The sequence below is a fragment of the Micromys minutus genome (genome assembly GCF_963924665.1).
Source record: "Micromys minutus genome assembly, chromosome: 10".
NCBI classification, from domain to species: domain Eukaryota; kingdom Metazoa; phylum Chordata; class Mammalia; order Rodentia; family Muridae; genus Micromys; species Micromys minutus.
In genome coordinates, this window is record NC_137979.1 from 63,706,075 (window position 1) to 63,732,452 (window position 26,378).

Consider the following 26,378-nt stretch of genomic DNA (forward strand, 5'->3'; position numbering starts at 1 on the left):
ACATCATTTAAATGGTGGGGGTCCTGCAGAGGAGTCAGCAGGAGGGGTCAGGGGTCCTGTGCATCCAGAGCTCAGCTCGGCCTTTAGCTGAAAGTGGCTGGTACGAGGGGAGGCCTCTGAGGTCACAGTCTGCCCTCTCTCTTAGGTTCTTGCTGTCTATCTTCCTCCGCACAGATACAGATCACCTCCACGGTCCACAGTCTGTGCTGGTTACTTTTGTCAAGTTAACCAGAGTCTCTGGGGAAGAGGGGACCCTCACCCCGACCATCAGACTGCCCTGCGGGCATGCACTGAGCTTGAGGGTGCTTTCTTTTTCTTATTTTGTGCTAATCGATGAGCCCCGCCCTTCCATCCAGCTCCTCCCAGATCTTACATTCTAAGATAAACAAGCCATCAGCTTCTCCACAGACCTCCTTTTCTGATGTGCAGGTGGCACCCCAAGAAGCTGGCTGTATAGATGACCACGCCAAGGTGAAGAACTGTTAGCAGCAGCCCTGTTTAGTCCCAAGGCACTAGAACTAACATTTCAGAGAACTACAAGGCTGCCATCCCCATGTAAGGGTTTCCGGGGGCAAGGACTTTTTCCAGCCTGAGCCCCCAGAATGTTCCAGAACCTCAGCTGTGGAAGATGTAGCTCTGGACCAAGGAGAACGTGAGCTCAGGTATTGTGTTTCCATCAGACTCAGGCACATAGTAGGTGCTCAGGCCCTGCTGACAATTATGACAGGCTGTGGCAGCAGCCAGAGGTTATAATCACATGGCTGCCTTTAATCACAGAACAATCCTTTGACCTAGCATTTTCCATATTAGTAAAGAGATTCAGAGTAGGCAGGGTTGCTTGCCTGCGCACAGACAGCCAGTGTCTGGCCAATGTAAGATTATTATTATTATTATTATTATTATTATTAATTATTATTTTGGTTTTTCAAGACAGGATTTCACTGTGTATCCCTGGCGATCTTGGAACTCTGTAGGCCAGGCTGGCTTCGAACTCAGAGATCTGCTGGCCTCTGCTTCTCCAGCGCTGGGATTAAAGGTGTGTGACTTTACCACCCAAGTCAACCCAGGATTTTAAAGGAGCCCTTCTGGACTCTGCCACCCGACTTTGAGGATAGGAGGGCGCACCCTCTGCCCTAGTGGCCTCAGGGTTTCTGCTAGGTGAATGTTGGTCCAGAATCACTACCGGGATTCTGTGTCCCAGGAAGGCAGTGTTGTGTTGAGAAACACCGGAGAGAGACAACCTCAGGGGACGTCACTACGGTGCAGTGTCTGCCCAGTTTCCTGGTGCAAACACTTTGGTAGGACTACTTTAGGCTGCCAGTCTGAAGTCGCTCGAGATACAGCCGGACCAGATGCCCAGTAGGAGTTTGTTCTGAGGAGTCACGTACCCTTGGGTAGAGGACCTGCCTCAGGGACTGTTGGTGCACCCCTTTTGCTCAGCGGGAGTGATGGGAAACTAGGGGTGTAGGGATAACACAGTGGGTACCCTGGGAGCAGGCGTGCAAGGGGCTCGGTGCAGGACAAACTCCAGGGTCTGGGCGATATCTGCCCGAATCACATGGTCTTCCTGCCTTTCCTGTCTACCCGTCCCCACAGCCCTCAGTACTGCCTTCATTAGGGACGCTGCACCCACTGCCAAGCGGATTGCTCTACCCACGGCCCACTAGGCTTTCTAGCTGATGTCCTGTCTACTCATCTTCTCCTCGAAGGCTTCAGAGCCCTGACTCCCAGAGGACCCCAGTGCAGTGAGAGTCTTCCTCTGTCCCTGGAACCGAGAGGGACTCCAGGGCTGACCGAGGTAGATCTCATGGAAGTGACCAGGCCCCAGGCCCAGAGTCACTCAGCAGATTAATTTGCCACATGCCCCAGGTCCTGCCCCTTCCTGCCAGCAAGGAGTCCTGGAGGCTGGGTTCCAAGGTCCCTGCCATCCTCAGTCTGCAAGTGCTTATGTCTGACTCCTCTTTCTGCTTCACTACCTCTTGGTTTTCCAGGAGGCCGTAGGGCTCTCACTGGGTGGGTGATGGGCTGAGTACTCTCACTAGGTGGGTGATGGGTTGAGTCACTCATTGGATGGGTGATGGGCTGAGTACTCTCACTGGATGGGTAATGGGCTTAGTACTCTCACTGGGTGGGTGATGAGTTGAGTTACTCACTGTGTGGGTGATGGGCTGAGTCACTCACTGGGTGGATGATGGGCTGAGTCACTCACTGGGTGGGTAATGGGTTTAGTACTGTCACTGGGTGGGTAATGGGCTTAGTTACTCACTGGGTGGGTGATGGGCTGAGTACTCTCACTAGGTGGGTGATGGGCTGAGTCACTCATTGGATGGGTGATGGGCTGAGTACTCTCACTGGATGGGTAATGGGCTTAGTACTCTCACTGGGTGGGTGATGAGTTGAGTTACTCACTGTGTGGGTGATGGGCTGAGTCACTCACTGGGTGGATGATGGGCTGAGTCACTCCCTGGGTGGATGATGGGCTGAGTCACTCACTGGGTGGGTGATGGGTTTAGTACTGTCACTGGGTGGGTGATGGGCTTAGTTACTCACTGGATGGGTGATGGGCTTAGTACTCTCATTGGGTGGGTGATGGGCTGAGTCACTCACTGGGTGGGTGATGGGCTTAGTTACTCACTGGATGGGTGATGGGCTGAGTCACTCACTGGGTGGGTGATGGACTTAGTTACTCACTGGATGGGTGATGGGCTGAGTCACTCACTGGGTGGGGGATGGGCTGAGTCACTCACTGGGTGGGGGATGGGTCTTCTAGCATCTTCTGGCATATGGAGGCCACAGTTTTGCCTCCATGACACCGAGGCCTGTTGGTGGAGCCTGTTCACCAGGTCCCAGGGATGGTCCTGGGTCCTCACAGTGCCCACTCACACTTGTCTCCTGACACAGTTCCCTGCAGCATGCTGAGTGCTTAGTCTTAGCCCAGGCTTGGCCCCTCTAGCCTTTGCTCCCTGCTGAGGCTGGCCCTGTTGTGAGCCTTTGTGCCCTGGCTCCTTTTCTCGTCTGCACTGTGACCCAGACCTGAGGTCATGACCGGATAGGAGGTGTATGCAGGAGCAGAGAACCCGTGGGGCAGCTTGCTCTATGTGTACCACCCGTCTCACGGGTCTGTGTGCATGGTTGTTCCATGTGCATGTTCCCCTGGTCTCGGTGCACCGCGTGCTGTGTGGGCTGTGCGTGCACTGTGAGTTCCCAGGGCTGTGTGTCCCACGGGCTCGGTGTATTCGTAGGTTCCGTGTGCACTGGGTTTCATGTGTTCCTCATGTCCACTGCTCATGCCAAGGACTCTGTGTGTCCTGTGCTCTACAGGGTGAGCGTGCATGGCCTCTCTGGTGCACGCATGTCCCACAGCACTGTGTACGCTTGGGCACAGCGCACAGGAGGTCTGCACTGATTGGGTGACGCCATCTCCGCTGTTCCCCGCTGCGTCTCGCTCACGTGTATGACCACAAGCATCATGGGTGAGTGTGACCTCAGACCTCAGGGCCTTCCCACCCTGCTGCACTCACCCAGTTCCTACCCATCTTCACACTCGCTGGGCTGTAAGCCCTGAGTGCCCCCGACCACCCTGGCATCTCAGGAATTGGTCCAGAAGCTACAGCTTTCCCTCGGTGTCCCGCAGACCTGCTTTCTCTCTGCTAACTGTATCTCAATCTAATTGTTTCTCTTCATAATCTCATGAACTTTATTCTGTAATTTAAGGCCATTTCCAGAGAGGACTGGCATGCTTCATGAAGTACCAAGGGGGTTCCAGGCATTAAGACACAGTAGGAACTGCCGGCCCTGTCGATACCCTTTGCCCAGCTACTGACAGATGCCCAGGATGAAGGCTAGCCCCAGAAGAATCCTACCCCAGTGCCGACAGCCCCTCAGCCCAGCCTCTTTCTGCTTAGGGCTGGCATAGATCTCAAACTGAAAAGCCCCGGGCCGAGGGAAGGATTTTCGCACGATTAGGCGGTAATTCCTTCCAAGCGCATGGCATACCAATCACACAGAACGAAGCGCCATAAATCTCCTCTTCCCTCAGCCTCACTGTCTTGCCGGGGGAAATGAGCCAGGAACCAGGAGCCATCCCACTGATGGCTGCCGGGAAAGCAGCGGCTGGAACTGGAACACATGGGGAGGGGTCAGGGTTTACCCTTGACTGCCAACCAAGCCAACGGGGATAAACTGCGCCCCTCCTCTGGGGCCCTGTGGAACGTGAGGCCACTGGGTTGGGTTGAGAATTGAGCCTGGAATGTGGGGATTTCAGTGGGGCAGATGGTGGGTGGACAAATGCTGTGCTTGGGGTCAGTGAGGGAACCCAGCCACCTGGGCCGGTTCCTAGCGTGATAAGTGACACCCACATCCCTTTTCTGTATGTTTCTCAGCAGTCCTGAAGGGACCTACAGCTCTGTATTCATGCCTACAGGTACTGCCGCAGGAAGGGGTGTCAGACACTGGGCAGCTTCTCTATGGGGACAGGCAGGAAATGGTGTCTGTGGTTGGTCTGACAGGCAAAGTGGCCAGCAATGCTGGAGCTCGTGGGCACAGAAATGGGAGCGGGGAGGAGGACAGGGTCCTCTCTTCCTGCCCCCCAGGAGAGCACTTGGTGCAGTGGCTGTCCATTCACCTCTAGGAGGTACCAGATTTGATCAGTACCCACTGGTTTTTTCTTCTCAAAGTTAAAAGACTCCAGAGGGAAAACAAAAGAGAAGGAACAGGGGTGGCAGGAGGCATCCAATAGGTCCCAGCGTTGGTGACAGAGCACTCCTGACTTCAAAAGCTAAGAGAGGTCCTGGGGAGGGCACGGCCCCTTCCCAGACGAATGCCCTCTTCACCACGGCGGAGCAGAGCTCTGGTTCCACAGGAGCCCTGTTCCCTGCTCCCACTGCTGCTCAAGATGGGCCTTTGCCCCAGTTCACATACGAGTTCGGTGATGCTCCGAGGGGTTCCACACTCGGCCTGAGCCACATGGCCACATGGTGAAGTGGCCAAGGTTAGTGCCTAGGGTCCAAAGGCTGTGGCTCACCCACATGGCTCCTTGACTTTCAGGGGGTTGGCTGACCTAGGTGAGCTAGGGCATGACAGCAGCCAAGGGAAGCAGACCCTTGCCATTGCCAGTGTGGAGGAGGCCCAAGGTTGGGAAACACCTGTGGACTGCGAGGGGCTGGTGCAGGAAGCCAGAGGAGTGTGCAGACATATTGGAGGAAGAAGAATGAACAACTCGAAGGGAGGTATCCCCAAGGAGGTCCCAGCCCAGCAGTCCCCATACCCGTGTCACTGCAGCCCCCAGGGGTCATCCCGTCTCCAGCTTCACTTCAGCTCACTCAGCCAAGCACGGTTTGCTGAGGCCGGCCGTGTCACAGTAAGACAGACTGCAAAGACTCTGCGCTGAAGTCCCAGGCTTCCTCCAGTTCTCCCCAACATTCTGGAGGGCATCCAGCACCTCCTCCAGGAGCCCTCCAAGCTCCCCCCCCCGCCCCTCTGTCATCTCTACTTTGCCTGTTTTCTTCCTCGCTCCAGGCTTGTCAGGACAGTGCAAACAAGAGTGAACACTGGTAGACTGACCAGGGACATCAAGCCTGACTCAGGATGGGGGTGACAAGAATGTCATTGAGCCAAGGCTCCCTCTCTAGAGGGACAAATTAGAGGACAAAGCGATGGTTCAGCTGTTGAGAGGGTGACACTCCATGTGAAAGGTCACAGGACACCGCCACACCTCTGGGTCATGTTCTCCCAAGGCAGCAGCAGTTCTATGCCTCAGGATGAGCGTCTTCCAGGCACAGAGGCACCTCATAGCTGTTCCCTGTACATCCATTAGAGAATTTTATCATTATTAGTTACCCGTGGTCTTCATTTAGCCAATGGAGCAGGCTATTACGCATGGTACCCAGGACATGACGTTGGGCAGAGGGGGTGGAGGCAGTGCGGGGTACCAGCAGGAAGCTGGGCCAGCAGGACCTACCTAGGAAGCAGCCCACAGTTTGCACAGCAGCGCCAGGTCCCTCCCACGGTGCCCTCGGGCTCCCCGCACCCCCTTCTAGCTACTGTGGTCCGTGGAAGGACACAGAAACAACAATTTGCAAAATGTAATTAGGAAGGGAAATCTCCCTGCAATGAAAATTATGTAATGCATCCCACAGCCAAACGCCCACCTGCTGGATTTTAGTGTGAAAAGCTGGGGTCTGTCTGTCCTTTGGGATAATACTCTTAACAGGCTCTTCCTCCTGTTATGAGCCAAGTTGGGGCAGTGTCTCTGGGAACAGGGGAGGGCACTTACGTACTTAGAAATGTCTATGTATTTTAGCCACACACCTGGGACACTTTGGGGACACAGCAAGTTCTCCCTTATGTGACAAGTTCAGATTCTGCTCCCTCAAAACAAGCCTGAAGACCAGTCGCACCCCGGAAAGCTCCCAGAAACACAGATGTGCAAGAGCGGGAGCCACACACCCCATCAGACCCACCATCAGATGGGTCACAAGCCACACCCACCAGAGGTAGGACCTGGGGTCCCAGACCCAGCTGAGACCTCTGTGAGGTAACAAAGAGGGACTTCCGTGTGGGGTTGGAGGGGAGCAGGGGTATGTTCCCCCTTGGCCTGAGGACATTTCTGAACACCAGATGATAGTGGCTAAGGGTGGATATTCACATCTTCAGAGCAGAGCACCACCCCCACAGGACCTACTTTTGAGTCCGCTGGGGGGTCCCCAGTAACCCCACTATCAGACAGAGAGGGTGGGTCGTGATAGGAAGTCTATCCTAACCGACCTTGTGGATAGTGAAGGTCTGGATGAGACATGAGCCCCGAGTAGGTGAGTGGCCTCCTGGTCCAGCAGTTGCATCTCTGCTGAAGAACCGGTTCCTCCCCCAGCCTGGATTCCATAGGCTTTTCCTGCCTACTACTCAGCCCATGCCATCTGGGGAGGCTGAGGCAGCACAAAGTCACAGCAATGTTCAGCTTAGGGCTGAATGAGATAAGTGTGGAGCCTTTAGAGAAGGAACCAGGGCCACTGTAGGCGCTCCCAGCCATAGCTGCCTGACTTGAGCTGAATGCTTTGAGTCCCCACAGCCCAGGGCTCAGAGGCACCTACCCAGTAGGCCCGAGCCTTTCCCTAACAGGGCAGGGCTTCCAGTAGTGTCTGGGCTTTCTCCAGGTACTCTCTAAGGCAGCAGGAGCCTGGGGGGGTGATGCCAGGGTCACAGCCCCCTTTCAACTCCACACTGGTGCTATGTAGCTGTTGGAAGATTATCCTGGGCCTGGTTGCGCAGGGTTGGAGGCCACTCGACCTCTTAGCAGGATGGTGTCACAACCTGCTTAGACCGGGTAGCTTCCGGACAAGGTCAAAGCCAGTCCCTCTGTGGTCTGGGCCCCTTCGCCCCTGCTTTGAATGGCTAGCAGCCGAGGTGGAGGCTGTCTCTGAGTCCTGCAACCTCAGACGGGTTCTGTGTATAAGTGGCCCGTTCCCTGGGATCTGCCCGCTGTGGGTTTCTGCTGTCCAGAGCCACGGCCAAGCCATCTTGTCCTCCTCAGTGTGGGCCTGGCAGCCCTGCAGCATATGGAAGTTGGCACTGCCACCCTCTGCTGGCTCCCTGTGGACTTGTGTAGCTGAGGGCAGTTGTGTGTGAGAGGGTCAAGGGGTCACCCCATCCCAGGTTAGAGCTGACTGGTTGAGAGGAGATTGTAAACTAGTCATGACAACATTGTGGGCACATGAGAAGGTAGAGAACAGGGTCTGGTGAGGGGAGAAAGAGGCCCCAGGCTGAGGAGGCACAATCCCTCCTCAGTCAGGGCAGGACCTGTGCTGAGGACATGGGCTGCTTTATGTTACAAACATCCCTGACACTCAAGACCTGGCCCATCTTGTCTAAGCTCTTCTCACAGGGAGGCAGCCTGGGTACAGGGCAAAGAGAAGGTACCGGAGAAATCCTGGGTCCCTCCTCCACCTCCCACGGGGCATCGATTCTGCAAGGGTAGTCCACCCTAGGTCTGTAACCTCAAATAGTCCCCAAGCAGGCAGGTGGATCAGAGACCCTGGGGACCTGGGACCTGGCTCTGTCCTTCTCATCTTAGCTCTGTCCCCGTGAACTGGGCCAGTGATTCCCAGGGGACAGGAGACAGCTGCCGTAGGAAAGGCCTGTGTCTTTATGGCCTGAAACCAAGTGGATGATCTTCCTCCCGGGCGCGGTCTGAGTCTGCATAGATCCTCTGTGTCCACATCCACATGTTGAGGGCTTATGGTGCTAAGGAGGTGGAAGGTGGAACCATCAGAGGAAGTAAGGTCACAGGGGTGGGGTGAGGGCTTATTCTCTCTCTCTTTGCTACTGGGATGCCCTGAGTGAGCCCTACCCTGACACCTGCTCCCACATGACGTTCTGCCGAATTACAGGCCCCCCCAAACAACCCCTGAAGCCAAGAGTGAAAATAAACATGTACCTCTTAAAGCTGTTTGTCTCAGGTATTTGTCAGAGTAACAGAAAGCAGCCGAACGCACACACTGATAAACAAGGACCTTCCCTGGAGACTCAGACTCGGGGGCTAGCCTTTCAGCCGTGTTCCTGCAAACTCTGCAACACCAGACTTCCCTGGGTGTAACGGGAACTCAGAGCCGCTTTCTGCTCTCCAAGAGGTACTGTGCTCTGCTCCGAACCCAGTGAGAGCCCACACAAGGCTCCGAGTTAGATGCACACTTGGGCTCACACTTCACACTTCCTGAGTCCTCAGGGGAGGGGGAAAAAGGAGAGAGGGAGGGGGAGAAGAGGGAAAGGGGGAGAGGAGAGAGAAGGGAGGAGGAAAGGGTGAGGGTGAGGACAGGGTAATCCCCTCAGAACTACTGACCCTGGCAGCCCTCACATTATACAAACACATAGTCACACACACACACACACACACACACACACACACACACACACACACACACACCCACACACCACACCACACCACACCACACATGTAGGCATGCATGCACACAGATACACTCACAGACACATATGCAGGCACACACTCACGCCGGCACACTTCCTTGTCTGAACACACTTCAGTGCACCCGCACAAAGGCCCTTTGTCTGCCCACTACCCAGCTTCTAGGTCACAGCCGGTCCAGGTACCTCCTTTCTTCATAGACAAGCGGCAGGCGCCTGGGCCCCCAGCACAGGAGGCGTGGAAGGAGGCGAAGGGGCGCCTGGTACATGGAAGAGACCAGTGTGGATCCAATCTTCAGCTGATTAAATGTCCCTCATTAATGAGTTTCTTTAATTAATGAAGTTTTGGGGCCTGCTCCACTTGCTTTATCCCAGGCACAGTGCCTCCTCAGCACAAAGCGGGGCCATTTCCTCCCGGGTAATTGAGGGAGCAGCGGCTGTTCCTGCCGACACTGCACTTTGCTGACTGCGCCTGTCAACTCGGGGCTGACAACTCCATTTTTAAACATTTTCTCTCCAGAAGCCATGCACACACTCGTGCTGGCACACACCAATGAGAGCACACCTCAGACACCCTCACACATGCTCACCTGGGTCACACACCAGGCACAAGGGCAGGTCCTACTAAAAGCCTCTCTTCTCACGATGGAGGGCACACACAGGCACAGGCCTCTCTGCTGAACCAACAAATGTTAACAAGAGGCTTATACACCTGTGGTAACTAACATGCCACCCTCATAGCACACATGCATCTACACACACACACACACACACACACACACACACGTACACACAATGTGGGTTCAGCCTCAGTCTTGAACCCGTGTACATTCCTACCACACCAGCCCATCTTGTGCAGCCCACTGCAGTGGCACATGTGCATATCACGTGTGTTCACCCCTGAGGCCCCACAGACATACATGTACCAGCTCCCACCCACTCCCACACATACAACACACGCTAACAGTCTTACGTTAATGCTGTGTTAATATGCCAACCACGGTCTCTCTCAGGGCCATATTCAGTTCCCCAGGGCAGTTCGTATACACCATGTGGTGTCCCAACCCAGATACACAGCACGGCCTCGAGCTGGGGACCACAAGTTAGTGACATTAGCAGGCAGTACCATCCCAATAGGAACAGAGCTTTCTGTAGAACGCCAACATTGTAGTAACTGGGACCTCGAATGGCCCTGCTTGGTGGCTCCTTATTTCCAGTGGTGCCACCCTGCTGTGCCCGAGCACACTCACTCTCAGCTCCAGGGACTGGGAGGATGTATAGTCCTTTTGGTTGGTCACAAGGGGATCCGAATTGAAAGCATGCCTTTTCTCTTGGGGACAAGGTGGTCACCAGGAGTCACAGCTGTGAGGCCAGGGAGGACCAGCAGGTGCTGTCCAGCTGTCCTGCAGGTGGGAACCAGGTACGCTGACTATTTAGAACAGGGATGGGCTTATCAGAACCAACAGGAAATAGAGCCCTCAGATGGGGCTGAAACAGGACCCTCTGTGAGAAGTCAGTCATGAGAAGATGTAGCAGTCTGAGGACACCCCTGTGACGGTGACAAGAGACGGGCAGCCAGCTCGTGGCTGTGTGGACTCCACAGACTTTAACCAGGTCAGGTGAGTCTCAGTATCTCCATAATCCACTGAGGACATTGAGAACAAGAGCAGACAACCAAGTCTCGGAGCTCCACCCACCCCAACCAAGTGGTGGGTGGTTCTGAGCCCAGCAGGGCGGCACTTCAGGCCTGCTTCCCGGGCACCACCCTCATGCCACTTTCAGACTGCTCCTAATTAAAGTTCTGCCTCAGGGTCCTGACACCTACCAACTCCACCTTTTCAGAATCTTCCTGACCTTAGCACACCTTCAGAGACCCCCTCCCTGCTCCTGAGCGGCACACGCAGCTGACGCCCCCCACTTCACAGTTGAGGAAACTGTGAAGAGTCATGGAACTCCCCTACAGCCATGCAGCTCAGTAAGACGGAGAAGACCCCATCTCTGTCACTATGGTGACTCCCTTCCTCTACTTTGAACCAACAGGGGGACCATGGTCAACAGAAGACAAGGCCAGGCCCTGGTGGACTCAGCAATGACTCGTGGTATCCCTGGATGCTCAAAATTTATCACCGGAAGGGGCCCACCTATGTCTCAGATGCTGCCTGGCAACCAGGCAGTGACAGTAAACGCTGAGTAGTTACTGCATGGGGTGAGCCTCTATAACATGCAGGCCTCTATTACCCACAAGCACACAGCCGTTCAGGCAACATCATCGTCTTTGCTTTCACAGACCGGGAAACTGAGGCTCAGAGAGATGGACTAGACTTCATCCCACCGGCCTTTCTCCCTTGACCGGCACTTCTTCAGTCATGTGCCATGGAACTCCAGGCTTCTGAGGGCTTCTGGAACATTCTAGAAAAGTATCCATGGATAGGCTGGGGACAGGAACCTGGGTTCAGATTCCCAAAACTCACATAAAAGTTGGATGTAGCAGCTCATGCCTGTTATGCTGACACTGGGGAGCGGTGGGGAGCGGTGGACACAGGAGGCCCCCCTACACAGCCTTGTTAGAGAAAAAAGTGAGACTCGGGTTCAGCAAGGGGCTGGTGGAGTGCTGAGGAATGACAGTTAGCATGCGCAGGTGCCGACATGAGTGAACACACCCTCTTGTATATGTACACATGCTCGTGAAGCAGTACACACACACACACACACACACACACACACACGTATGCACATACGCCTTATGTTCACAGCCAAACTTCCTGCAGAAGTTTGTGCTATCACTGTAAAGTCAAGATGGATAATCTTGCTGTAAGGAAGGGGGCTTATTTTCTTTTTTTCTTTCGGCCAAAGGCACAGCAGACATCACCTGGGGCAAGGGATGCCATGCTGGTGGGTAGGCTGGTCCCTTAAAGGGCACCTGGCTATGGCTGCAATATGGTCCCTATTCGATTATGCTGAAGGCCCTTGCCTTGACTGGCAAAAAGGCCCTGCCCGGCAGTGACTCCTACAAAGAGCTGAAGGCTGTAGGACACAGCTGGGGATGGAGGCACCAAGAAACTTTGGATTGCAACGTCAACTTCTGGACACCAAATGTAACGGCCATTTCCTGAGGACCAATGTAGACAAAGCTCTGCACTAGAGGGGGCCAGTGGACAAGACTCAGTCTTTCTAGAAGATTCCAGGAGAATGGGTCATTCTATTCCTTTAGTAAGCACAGTCAATGTGAACCAGACAAAGCGGGAAGTTGGGCCCGGAAGCTGAGTTGAGGTGAGCTCAGCTGGGTGCCAGACGGGGAGCTTCATCTACACTGCTTGCAGAAGGAAGAAGGCTGCAGGACAGAAGCCTGCAGAAGGAAGAAGCCTGCAGAAGGAAGAAAGCAGCAGGGTACCTGCCCAGGCTCTGTCCTAGGCAGCTAACTCAGAAACTGACTACATCACAAAAAACCAGCGCAAGATTTCTTTTCATGGGCTTAGTGAGGGTGGACAGGGTGCCTGAAATCACATAGCAAATTAGCCCTGAGAGGTGGTGTTTGGAAGAGCAATGGACATTTGGGTGTCCCAAAGTCACAGCCAGAGTCAGGAGGCTCTGAGTCTGAGTCTGAGTAGCTGAGGATTCCCCAGACTGGGGATGAAGTAGCTTCCGAACAGGTAAATTACCCCCAGCTCCAGGCAGTTTGCAGACTGGATGTGTTGCTGTAGCTGACCAGACAGCAGGTATCTGGAAAGGGTGTTTGATACTCATTCTGTATCCAGACACACCAGGGGGTTTAGAAGAGCCAGTCTGTGCTCCCAGACATCAAAGAAGGAGCGGAGAGACCTTGGTGAGAGCCAAGTGTTGACCTCCTGGGGCTTCCCAATACCTCTGAGTTTGTGAGATTAAGGAAGGAAAGTCGGGCTGATCTCACCTTATGATGCTTTTTGAAATATAATGCAATCCGGATCAAGGGACATTAAACACTGCCGCTTTTAACCAGGGCCACGCTACGAACGAACGCACCCTCGCCATAAATAAAAATACGATTTGCCACCTTGACACTTTGATTTAGCAAACACCCCGTGTGCCTCATTTGTAATTACTCCCTTCCCCGCCCGGGCCAGCTTCAGGCCTTCACTATATCCTCCATCCCCGGTTGGGCAGTTGGCCCAGGAGCGCACAGGGGCCGGCTGTGTGGCGAGGGCAGCCCTGTCCAGAGTGGCGTATGGGGCTTGAGTGTGGCTCATTATGATTGAGATTAAATTGAAAAATCAATTTTTAATTGAATGTATTCTTTGAACAGGCCCCGCTGCCCATCGCTGCACACTAATGGAAGTTTCTACTCCGAGCTGCCCTGCCTCGCGTGACAGACCCTCCCCCGCTTCTGAGACCCGCACGGCTCGCTTGCCCAGTAGAGCGCCACCTTCTGGCCTGTAACGAAACTGCACGCACTGGTGCTGTTAAGAGACCGGTCTTGATGCGTGTGTGGGAGGGGCTGACCAGTGGATGATGGCCTTACTTGGAAGGAGCAGAGGGGACCAGACCGTGGACCGAATGTTAATGAGGGAAGCCTGGGGCATTGTGGAGATGCTGGGGAAGAGCCTGACCCTTACGCTCTACCCATTCAGGGTAAATGGCATTCACCTCCTAGGGCTGGATTCACAGCCCGAATAGCAAGAATTTGGATCTCTGCCTCTTATTTACTTTTGTGGTATGGAGACCTGAACCCAGGGCAAATGCTCTCCCACTAAGACCAACCCCTGGTCCTCTAACGGAAACAGCCGTGAAGAGAAGTGCAGTACCCAGTAGGACACGGGCTCCTGTGTATGGCTGCACTGTAGAAGTTTCCATTGGGGGATGGGTAGCCCACCATGCTTCTTGCCACCAGGGTCTGCTGCCTCCTTAGTAATCCGGGATCCAGCCTCTCCTCTCACATCAGCTGGCTGCCCAGGTCAGACTTGTGTCTTTAGTCTCCGGAGTGGCTTTTGCTTCCCTCAGACATTTGCCCTGGATTCTTTAAGCTCTCCCCACCCCGCTCTCCAGCTCCTGGAGGAGGTGCCACATATAGCAACACGGTCCCCACAGACCTCCTAGCAGGGTACCTTTGCTGTGGCCACAGACAACCCATTTAATTCTAAACTGATGAGACACCATCACTGAACTTCCTCAGGGGTGTGGATTTATGGGGTGTTGTACCCCCTACCCAAACTTCCATGTCAGGACAATGTTCTACACCAGAGGGCCAGGCACACTCCCGGGGCAAAGGTGGGCGGGGCTCACAGAGACCCCCTAGCAAGAGACACTAACTCGCCAAATGTTCTCTCCTACTCTCAGTCTTTGAAGACCCCAACATGATTGTCTTGTTCTTGCTGACAGTCGCAGAAACAAGACCAGGGCTCAGGAGGCCCAAGGCTGACTCTGCTGGGCAAATCCTGTTCTGGACCCAGTGAGTTGCCATGGGGACATGGTATAAGGCCTATTATGTGCGTCACACCCATGTGGTCCACCCATGGAGGCTCATGGGAGTTTGGATTCAGTAGCATGGGGCCAGCTACCATCTGTCTTCCCACACAGGCACCATGGCCCTGATACCCATGCCTCTGTGGAGGATCTACAATGTGCCCATATATTTTTAATCTTCACCCTGTGAAAAAAAAAAAAAACAACCAAACAAATGCCTGGTTCTCATCTTCAGAGTGTCTGTTATCATTGGCTAGAAAGGGGTTGTGTGTAGAAGGAGCTCAGAGCAGTTCCCCCCTTTTATACAGGGTCTTACTTACAGCTCTGGCTGTCCTGGAACTTACTCAGTAGTCCACACTGGCCTCGAATTTATAGAGATCCATTGGTTTCTCTTCTGTGTGCTGGGATTAAAGGTGTCAAGGCCACCATGCCCAGACCAGGGGCTCTCGGGAGCTGCTTAGGTGACACAGCTAAGCTGAAGGGAGGGAGAGCTCCTGGCGAGGGAATGTCTGCTGCTACCAGCTCTGGCCTTCTTCCTGCTCCACACTGTTCCTGGATGTCACAGGATGAGGGAGGGTCTCCTTCCTGCTCCACACTGGTCCTGGACACCACAGGATGGGAGAGGGTCTCCTATGCTCAGAGCAGTCTACTGATACCTTCACCCGCTGCTTGGGCTAGTTTTGGCCAACAGATGTCTTGTTAGGTCTTAATAGCTAAGGCTAGCCCTCCCCGGGTCAGCTTTTTGCATAGTGAGCAAAGGGCAGATGAGGTGGGTTGATGGCTGTAGCTGTGCCAGCCCGGGCTCCTGGAGAAAGCTGGGTAGCATGCCAGCATCTCTGAACTAGACACCTATGGCTGTCCTATGTCCAAATCTGCAAACGTCCTCTGGGGGCAACTGCCTGCTGCTAGGCAGAGAGCTCCTTTCTTCAGTCCCTGGCCTACCTCCTTGTGGTCCCGGGTTCATTCCAAGCCACACAGATTGTGCTGGGTCAGTCTGCTACCAACCACAGGCAAGGTACACTCAGTAAAGGCCAGCTCAGAGGTGCAAGTGATTGGGAGTTCTGTAACCAGGCTGCGGCAGCTCGAGTCCACTTGTCACAGTTAGAGGCACGGGTCTAGACTCTGAGAAAAGCCATCTGGTGCCTAGGGTAGCTCACATGACTTGTGTCTAGCTTGGGAGCAGCTGGGGGGCTGGTTTGTCTGGGGTGTATGTGACATAGTGCTAGGTGCCTCAGCGTGAGGACAGGCCACCTGCTGCAGTGACAAACCTCAAGTCTCAGTCCTACTTGGGGAGATCTGCAGCCTCTTGACTCCAGAGCCCACCCACAGCTGGTCCGTCCCTCACATCTAATTTGGCTTCAGGTCAGGATTATCTCATCCACAGCGGCTTTGGGAAGACAGCGTGGCCCTTGGCCTCACACTTGACTCACCGGAAGGGAGTGGGTGGGCAGATGCCATAAGTGTGTGGGGAACCTATCACCTGACACTGGGCATGGTGTCCCTCTGTGGGTTTAGTAAATCAGTCAGCCCAGGTCTCCTGGTACAGCAGAACTAGACCCTTCACTCTGGGTGTTTAACACAAAGACAGGCCTCTGGCTGCCCTCAGATCAAGTCTGGCCCAGGTTCCAGGCCCACTGCACTCCACTGGGACACTGATGTTGGCACTGTGCAAGCTGAAGCCGCTCATTTCCTGAACTGCCTTCATTGATCTCAGAAGCACAACAGCGGTGGCCAGACTGGCTGCCTTTCACCTATAGGGTGGGTAGAAAGGAAGAGATATCGGGTCTGGGCTACAGGGTGGTGTATGGTCTTCCAGGAAGGAAGCAAATTACTTGTGTCTACCTCTGCAGAGGCCTTGGGTGTTCATGCTTTGGATCAGACTTAAAACATGCAATCTTACAGAAGTGGAAACTGAGGCACACGGGACACGGGCCACTGTCACCTTCCAAGCCTGCAAGTGGCCAGTTATTCTTTCACCTGCCTTTAGGGGGTGCCCAGGTAGGTCTCTGTCATCCTGGGGGCATAAGGAAGCATGTCCTTAAGAATGTGGAACCCTCACATGACAACTTTGTGGGGCCTTCAGCATAGTCCACACAGACAGAGCAAGCCCAGGAGGGTATCAGCCGTCCACACCCTGCTGCTGGGCCTGCTGTCCTCATACATGTGTGTCCATGTCCCACACCCCAACCCCACCAGCTGTGACAAGACGCCAGCTCGTCCCCGACTCTGACAACCGCCTTCGATCCAGCCTCCCTCTCAATGCTAATGGCTGTCAACATGAAACAGAGGCTGTGAAGGGGAAGAAAATTACTCCCTGAAAAGGAATTGACTGATCCCCATCATTTCTCAAGGAAGCACTGACCTGTGAATATTTCATTACCCAAAATGCCGCACCATCCATACAAAGCAGCCGCCGCCGTGGCGCGGCCCCGTGAGCACCGTCTGAGGTCGCGGCGGTGGATGTGGAGGGTGGACGTGGTGTGAGAACAGCTGTGGGGCAGGTGTGTCCTGCATGGCTGGGGCTCTGGGCTCACCCAGGATGTGATATGACCGAGATGCCCAACCAGGGCATGGGGAGCCTGCCCGCCTCTCCTTCCTCCAGGCTGTGCCCAGACTCACTTTCTCACGAAGCCCTGGAGAACCAAGAGACTGGTGCCTGGCAGGTGCCAACATTAGGGGAGCCTCTGGGGCTTGGGGTGGTGCTGGCTAAGACTCCGTGACGTGCCATGCCTGGAGTTGCTATGTGTCTCCTGAGCTCCCGGTGATTCACACCTAGCTGATCCTAGGAGCTCACACTGCCCTGCTCCCTGATACTATGGCACAGGTGACCGTTGGAGAGATCTAAATGAACGCCATTGGCCCCACAGCCAAGAGGAGGGCTCAGATCCTGCCTCAGCCCTGTCAGGCCTCATGTCCCTCAGAGCCCGCAGTCCCAGGCATCGCCTCTCTAACTTTGACCTTTTGACCCTAAACCAAAGCTGATAGTGGGGTCTCCCCATAGGTGACTGAGTATGACACGGAATGAGATCCAACCTCAGGGGGATCTTGGGGAGGGGTTCACTAAGCAGATGCATTGGTCAGAAGGCTCTGTCCCCAGTTTAGATTTCAGGGACAGCAGAGGCAAGAGACAGTCTTCTTCACTAGGCTCCCTCAGGCTCCAGGGTCGCAGGAAGGCCTTAGTCCTGAGAAGGAAAAGGCTGTGACCAACCTTCTGGGCTCAGTGGGCTCCTAAAAGCATCAGAGGGAAAATCTGGACCTTCTATTGAGACTTCAATGGGTTGGACAAGAAATCTATTCAGAAAAAAAAAACAAACAAAAAACAAACAAACAAACAAACAAAAACCAACAGCAAGACTGCCTTGCCCTGTGGGGCTTCAATTGGGTAGACTCCAAACCCTGGCTCTGGGGTTGTCACCATACAATGCCAGGGCACCCTGGAGCTCAAGACTGCGAGACCCCCCAGGACCCCCCAGGAAGCCGCCCCAGCCAGCTGCAGGGGAAATGTGTGGGCTGCCTTATTGCCTGGTTACATTGGAGACGGTGTTTCCAAATTAGCCAGCTCCCTAGAAGGTGCCGGGCATTCATCTGGGGATTAGCAGAGCATGGGAGCCGCTGTCTCATGACCCCTCTCTGGCAGCAGCTGCAGAGATCTGGGGTGCGTGCTCCTGCAGGGTGAAGGAGAGGAAGCCCCCTCCCTGTGCCAGCACCCCCTCCCCGGCCTACCCTCTCCCCCTGCTAACTCCTGATGGCTTTCCTGTCCTGAGGGGAGAAGGGAGACTGGAGGCCAGGGCAGAGACTGAGTTAACAGCAGGAGAGACTTGGGTTAGCTTCATGGAAGTCCTTTGAGCAGTGAGGCATGCCATTGGGAAACATGGCTTGGGGAGATCTGTGGAAAATTCCTCCCTTAGGCTGGCTCCAGAGCTGAAGGTTGGAGGAGGGGAGCTAGGTACTCTGGAAGACTGGGGGTGACCTGTACTGTCACCCAATCCTATTCAAATCTTCTACCCCACCAGACCCTGACCTCTGACCCCCAATTGAGATCTACAGCCCCTGGAGTCTGGGGCAGGATAGTAGCCACACCTGAGTTGTGGCATACAGGCAGGGGCCGGGAGAGAGGAGGGGATAACATCCTCTCTGGGGAACAGGGACAAGCTCTCTGTGCCTATCTGAGCTCAGGTTAAGGACTAGGGTATATGAGAAATGTTTAGTGGAGAAACCCAGAAGGGTCTCCTGGAATAGGAGTCCTTGGGAGAGAGGTAGTCAGATTGGGACTTCTGATCACAATAGAGGCGGATGTCTGATAGTGGTGGCTGGTTGCTGGTCACAGTGGACTACAGCTGCCCCAAATTGCCTTCCCACAGGCATGAAGTACTGGTTGGTGTTCAGGGTGGCTCTACCAGGGTAGGCCAGACCCTGTATCAAGGGGTAGAGGGGATGGGTGTGTCCCCTAGGCATTGGAATCTCTGGCTGATATAAAGAAGCATGGGAAGAAATCTAAGAGAAGGAGAGAGAGGACTGAGCTCCTCCCAGGCCAGGGTGGTTAGATGGAGGCCTCGAGCGAGCAAGTGGGGGAGGAAGAAGCTAGTGTGGCCCAGGCAGTAGAAACAGTATGTCTATACCCCATCCCCTGGCTCCCAAGGTAGCCCTGATGTCGCTTGTGTCTGCACCCTTCTTTCTGGCAAGTGCCTCCAGCCCAAATGATTATCCTCTGTACCCCTGCAGCATCCTGGTACCCGTGTTCCCATTTCTCAGTTCAAGAGGTGGTCACGTGACTGTCCCTTCCAGGTGGCCCAGCCAGCCCTGAAGACCAGGGATAATTTTAACAGGGCTGCCAGGGATGCTGATGACGTAGCCGTTTCTGGCAAGCCTGACAATGTGAGGTGACCAGACTCTCCACATTCCTAATTCCCTGGCAATCCACCTTGTTCTGCATCAGCAGTCAGCCCAGTCTCCGAGTGGAGGTGGGTAGGGCCCAGCAACGCTGAGAAAGAGAGCACCAGAAAGGGCAGCACTTGTGGTCCCTCCGAGGCACCTCTAAGAATCACTCATTTCTAGTGGAATCTGCCCCTGTGTGGCTGGGTAATCAGAGTTGTCTCTCACAGCACCGGTCTGTCCTAGCTGCCATCCGGTGCTGAATGGCTCTTGGCAGAGCAGGCTACTTGGACTCTCAGAACAATGACCACAGTTCTGTGTATGGGTTCTAGATTTGACCTCCAGACCAGGCATCTGGCTCTGGCTGCTATTCGGCCTCTACCTTGGGAGGGGGAACTGTACAGGGTGTAAGTAGATCAGACAGACCCCAAGAAGAACAAAGCCCAAAGTCTCCTGGAATGGACATCCAGTATGCAGGCTCCAGGAAAGCTCTGGGAAGAGGCTGGGGTGAGACGCACAGGCAGGAAGGATTCATCATCGCCCAGGCTCGGAGGAGCTGTGAGGGGAGCTGGAAAGAAGCCTTTGGGGTGTTCTCATAGCTTCCCCTCTATCCCACACGGAGACAGAGAGATGAGGAGTCAGGAGAGATAGGAATATTGGGGACCCGAAGACCCCGGCCCAAATTCAGGGCAGCCCACCTCAGATCTCCTGAAGTGCAAGAGTCCAGAGTAGAAAGATTGGAGGAGGGGGTGGACTCCAGAGGGCGCCATCTCTGCAGGGCCGGAAGCCTCGTCTAGATTGCTACAGTGTAACACTTAGAAACACTGATATAGTTCAGCAAACATGGTGCCGCCTTCCAGATAAATCAAAGTGTTGCACCAGGCAGCCTCTGAGGAGAAGGCTGGGCTGTGAGAGCTGCAGAAGCTGGCTGCCTGGCCAAGGTAGCAGGGAGTAGCTTTTCTAGGGAGGCCACCATCAGGAGCCCCTTCTAGCTGGGTGTGGGATCAATGGAGGGAGAGTGTGGTCCCTTCTGTGAGCACCTCTACCTTGCCTGTGTCATCAGCCGCCGAGGATGTGTATTCTCTGCACTCTGCACAGTGGGGCGGACACCAGAGAGCTGGGAGAGGCTGAGGGACCAAAGAGGCAGATGGAGAGGGGGCATCCGGAAGGATGGACAGGTTTCACAAGCGTGGCAGCAGATGCTGCAGAGGGCGTGGCAGAAACAGCAGCAAGTGATGATGGGAGCCAGGGGTGGAAATGGGAGCGCAGTGTGCAGCTGCCACTCCAAAGCTTAGACTGCCCCCACACCAGGGCCGCTCTTCCTTTTCTTCACTGTAGGTGGGCTGGGTCAGAAGGGGTCCGCGGGTGTCTGTGCTCCTCCACCTTGGCTTTCTTTCTGCAGAGCAGGGAGCAGCTCTGTCCACTGCTACCATCTTGTCTTGCCTTTTACATGACTGGGTCTGGCCCTGCCTCTCTGTCCCATGGCCTTTCATTATGCACACTGTAGATCAAATTCCGGGGTTGTCAGGGTGTGGGAGGGCAACCAGAGCCAGAGAGGTGATTGTCCAGGTTGGGGTCTTCAGAACAATGGCTGTGTCTAAAGTACACTGGTTCTTGGGAGCTGACTTTACTTCAAAGCCCAGAGAAGCCAAAAGAGTTGCCCCAGATGCCAAGTAGCCAGAATGTCTGTCTCCCACATTCTCTACCCAGTGTTTGCGCCCCTCAAATTCTTCTTTGTTCCACACATCTGCCTCCCTCCCTGCTGTCTAGCCTAGGGAATGGATCGCCCAGCCTTACACTTACCAGCACTGTGTTGATGAGCCCTAGCTCCACACCTACCCTCCCTGGTGTTTAAGTTTTTATTTTGAGACAGGCTCTCAGTGAGTTGCCCCTCTGCCCTTGAATTTTCAATCCTTCTGCCTCAGCCACCCCAGAAGCTGGAATGACAGGCCTGTGGCTCCAGGTCTGCCTCAGCTCTCTGTTTTCCCCTTCACCCCCAATCCTGACCGGCTACACACAGCATCCACACAGGAGACTCAACCAGAGAAGGAAAAGGAGCCCGTGCAACTCCATAGCCCAGACTTTGGCACTTAGACTCCACCTTCACACCTTGGTTTCAGACATTTTTACCTGGCTGGGGTGGTGGTGGTGGTGGTGATGGTGGTGGTGATGGTGGTTGTGGTGGTAATGGTGGTGGTGGTGATGGTGGTGGTGGTGGTGATGGTGGTTGTGGTGGTAATGGTGGTGATGGTGGTGGTGATGGTGGTGGTCATGGTGATGACGGTGGTGGTGGTGATGGTGGTTATGGTGGTGATGGTGATAATGGTGGTGGTGGTGGTGCTAGCTCCCCTCTGTCTGCACCCTTGCCCAGGCGGGACCCCAGGCTGCATGTCTGCACACAACAGCCATTTTATGTTTAAATGACAGCAACTGACCTCAGCTGTTCTAAAAAGTCCAGATTGGCCACAATTCATTGGCAGCCAGGAAGATGTGTTAAAACACACAGAGAAAGGATCTCTTCTACCGAAGCGTCCTGGTGACTGTTCTCACGCGGAAGAGGAGCCCCTCCAGGCCCGTCCTGCACAGCCCTCTGCTCACATCCCTCTCTGTCCTCAGTGCTGCTCTGGTCACCTGGCCCCAGTTCTATCTGCCTTAAGCCAGTTAGACGACTTGTTCCCCGTGCCCGCTGTGTTGTTTCCTCAGTCTTCCCTTGATCAGCCCCTCACGGTCCTGCCCGAGTTACCCGGGCAGACAGCTCAGCTGGGCAGAATGCCTGCTGGGCAAGCATGAGAACCTGAAAACCACATGAAAGGCGGACACGGGTCTGTGGTCCAGCGCTGGGAGGGGGTGAGGCTCAGGCAGAGACGGCAGGATTGCCAGGACTCGCTGGCTTCCAGCCTAGCTGGAGGTTCAGGGGGAGACCCTACCTTAGGGAATAAGGTGGAGAATTCCAACACAGGGCACACACCTGTGTGTATGACACACACACATGCACACTCACAATATACCTCTACCCTCCCACACCACACACACACACAGACACACACACACATACACACAAACACACTCGAAAGCATACCATAAACACATACATCCATATACACACATGCATCCTCCCCCCCACACACATACACACACACTCACATGCATACTATACACACCCTCCCAAGCACCCCTACGCATTGTCACACCTCATACACACACACCCCATACACACACACCCATACACATAATACACATACATACCATACACACACCACACATGCATACCATACACACACACACACACCACACACACATACACAGGCATGCATACCATACACACCTCATAAATACATTCTATACACAAGTATGCATACCATACACATATCACTCACACATCTCACACACACATGCACACATGATAACACATATTATACATGTGCACAAACATGTGCCATGCATATGTATCTCACACACACATCTCTCACACACACACATTCACACATACCACATATATCTCATACATACACACATATCTCATACATACACACATACATACAACACACACACATACCACACACATCTCAGAGACACCTCTCTCTCTCTCTCTCTCTCTCTCTCTCTCTCTCTCTCACACACACACACACACACACACACACACACTTGCATGCACTCACACTGTCCCCTCAGAGGTGTTCTCCCAGACTCCTGTCTGAAGCCAGCATTATCGGAAGCCCCTGTATCTTTGTGCTGAAGCTAATCAGTAAGTTTCTTCTTAGTTCACTTATCCCTGTGTCCCAGGAGGTGGTGGACATGTTTCTCTTCTTCCTTGCACACCACCATTCCTGGAACGTAGCACAAATTCAATAAACAGGAGGGTAGCCAGACGGGCGGATAGGAAAAGTCAACAGTCTTCATCGAAGGCTCAAGTCTGGCCTAGACTGCAGCAGACAAACCTGTTTCCTTACTGCGGGGCTCCGACTGAGGCTAACCCTGTGTCTCTCCAGCACGAGCTCACCCTGCCTGTCCCCATGTGGCACAGGCAGGCTGCACCATGATCCTCAGAACTCACAATGGCTGACACTTGTTGACCCACCTGTTCCAGTTGCTGCATCCTCCCAGACAGTAGTCAGAGGGGTTCCACAAGAGAGAGTCTTCCCTTGAGGACGCACACAGAGGCTACGTGCAGATGGGCCACTGTCTCTATTGCATTTCCAGGTCTCCTGAAGACTCCCAGTGTACCTCTGGCCCTAGGATTCCTCTACCTTTGGAGGCCTTCAGTCCAGCAAAGGATGCTGGTGTTACATCAGGCATTGGAAGGGCTCACAAGGCAGGCAACCATGGATATCTCTACTTAGGAATGCCCTACACAGTAGCAGTTCCTGCTTGGGTTTTATGGGAAGCAGCTAGCTAGGGCCCTGTGCTCCTTACTTCCGTCCTCTACCTTAGAAAGACAATTTTCTGATCACCCAGCCCACCAAGTGCAGGCGGGGAGCTGCTGGGGATTAGTCCAGAGCCCACCTCACACCTGCCCCTAATCTCAAAGGACCCTCAAACCTCTCAACACGTGTCTCCTTCCCCCTCTCCTTGGACAGCCTTAGCCAGCAAAAGGGCTAGGCACTGCCGGCTGTCGGGCAGGAAGCCAGTGGGCAGGGAGGGCCAGGGCATCCGTCTCCACTCCATCAGACGGATACCTCGGAGCGAAGCCAGCATGAAATATTCATGCAGTAAATGGTGCAATTTTGTCTGCATTCAGCCAAGTCCATGTATATTTCAGAGTATTATGGGATGATAATGTTGTGCCACAGAGGCAGAGAGACTAGGAGGGCCAGAGCTCAGGGCAAAGGACACTCAGGATGAAGATGGGGCAGCTAGAAAAGAGGGCCATGACCCTTAGGAGCATGAACAGAGGACGGCCAACAGTCTGAACAGAGTAGGTACAACATGAGGAGACATGGCCAGCTCCAGGACAGGGGACTCCTGGCTGCAGGTGGGTCGTAGAACTCCTGAAGGCCCCAGAACTGGGCAGAAGGCTGCCCACTCCGCTGTCCCTGGACACAGGCTTCCTGGATACCTCATATCATCCCGGGAGAGGATAGAGTTGTCCCTGCCTCCTGCCTGCTTGTGTCTCTTCAGGGCCAGCCACAGCACTCGGGTTTCGGGCCAAGGTCTTGGTGCCAAATCAGCAGCTGCAGGCACAGGGCAGCCGGGCCCCAGGGGGATTTCCAGCAGGGGCTGTCTAGAGGTCCCAAAGGTAGACCTGCCCTGAACTTCCTGGGCTTGCAGCACTCAGAGGGCAAGTTTCCCACTCAGGGCTAGCCTTGGCCTCTGAGCTGATGGCTGAGAAGATGAGGAATTATGGGACATTTCATAGGAGGCTCCTTTGTTGGACCCTTTCCTGGGGGCCTGGGGTAAAGATGCCTGTGGTACATTGAGGTCATTAGTAAAATAAGTTGTATTGAGCCAGTGACACTAGGTGTCAGGCCAGGGCCTCTAGTTTGGGAGCATCACTGAACTTACCCTAATTATTAATCACTTCTTTTGCTAAGTTGGCGAACCCACCTTTTTAACAGTGAGCTCACTAGGTCCCACACTGGAGGAAATGCCCTTCTATGGGATCCCCGTTCTCAGAGACATTGTTCCTTGAGTATCCCAGTGCCAGGAGCCACCAAGAACAAGAGAGCTTCCCCAGGGGCTGCTGGGCTGGTGACCAGTTTCCCATAGCAACCCAGGGTCCTTCCCTTCTACAGCTGGGCGGGTTTAAGCACCGTGGGCAGCTCCTCCAGCTGCCGTAAAGTCCGCAGAGGCCAGACTTATGTAAATAAAGTTTTATGGGAAGGCAGCAGCAGGTACATCCTCACGTGTGGCCTAGACTGTCTCCTGCTGCAGGAGACTTGCTGAGGAGGTGGGTCGAAGGTGGAGGGCGTTGAAGCTATGCACTGTGCACTGCGGAGTCAGTAGGAAACTGTCTTGTCAGAGCTCGCACCCTGCTTTCCCGAGATTCTCGTGGCCCCTGCGAATGGGCACCGGGCCTTCTGTGGAGTCCTGAGAAAGCAGGGCACTTTGGAGGGAGCAGGGACTCCGTGCCCTTGGCTGGCTGCATCTGCTCCACTGTGGCCACTGGGTGAGAATGATCTTCATCCCTGGCAAACCACAGAGCCACACTGTCGGGTTTGCAGTCTCCTTGGCAAGGATAGAGGCCCCTCTCTCTCCTTTCCATGTAGTCCAGGGAGGGGAGAGGGGCAGGAGGGCAGCTGTATCTTGAAGGCTTCCCCAGGAGCCTTGTGCAAATGTCTGCTCCTCTCTTCACACCCAGCCTGGCTCTCTGTTCTTGCTCTGTCCCTCTCAGCCTGGTCTGTCTGTCCCCACACTTTATGCCATCCTGGTCTGGCAAACCTGGCACCATCAGCACCTGGGCACTGTCCAGTCTGCAGCTGCCCCCTGCGGCACAGACGCCAAGTGGCTCCTGGCTGATGGCCTTCCTGCTGATGCCTGCCCAACTGACGTCCATCCCCCTGCTGCCAACCCTACTTCTCTAGGCAGAGAGGCCACCAGCGCTTACTGCTCTCTGCTCACCCTTCCCACAAACACTGACTGTAACAGCCCTCTCAAGGGGCCAAGTAGGATGTCTCAGGGTTCTGTGGACAGAGGATTCAGAATCTGACCCAGACAGTGAGGCTTGGCAGCACATAGGGGCTTGGCATAGGGAGGGCTGGAGTGAGGCTGCGCAGGGCCAGGGCTCCTAAGCACCCCTGAGCTGAGCCCTCTGAGCCCGAGCTGGCCCATCTCCCAACCCAAGGAAGTAACTGTGGAGGAAACCATCACCCAGAGAATGATAAAGTGTGTCCCTTCCTACGTCCATATTGTGTTCCCCGCTATCCCTGAAAGTCAGAGGGCAGGGTGTGACTGGCTTGGCACCTCACACAGCGGTACGATGACATGAAGCATCCAGACAATTTTTATATTTATTGTGGTCTATGGAAACCAGAGATGCTGGAGGTGGCCATGGTTTCATCCAGATGGGGCTGAAGGGCTGCCTCTGCTAAGCTGTGACCCACAAAGAGGCATGCTGAGGCCCCAAACCCAGAACTTCTGGGTCTTTCATAGGTCACCAGATCAAACTGAGTCCACTCTGGTGACTCCCATTCCGTCTGTCCTATGAGAAGATGAAA

At 54.4% G+C, this 26,378-nt stretch overlaps 1 protein-coding gene across 2 annotated transcripts in view; it reads right to left on the reverse strand.

Moving 5' to 3' along the window:
* RBFOX3 (RNA binding fox-1 homolog 3) overlaps positions 1–26,378 on the reverse strand; it is a gene marked incomplete at both ends in the record, with an annotated part of 75,579 nt that overhangs the window by 27,840 nt on the left and 21,361 nt on the right. The window lies entirely within an intron of this gene.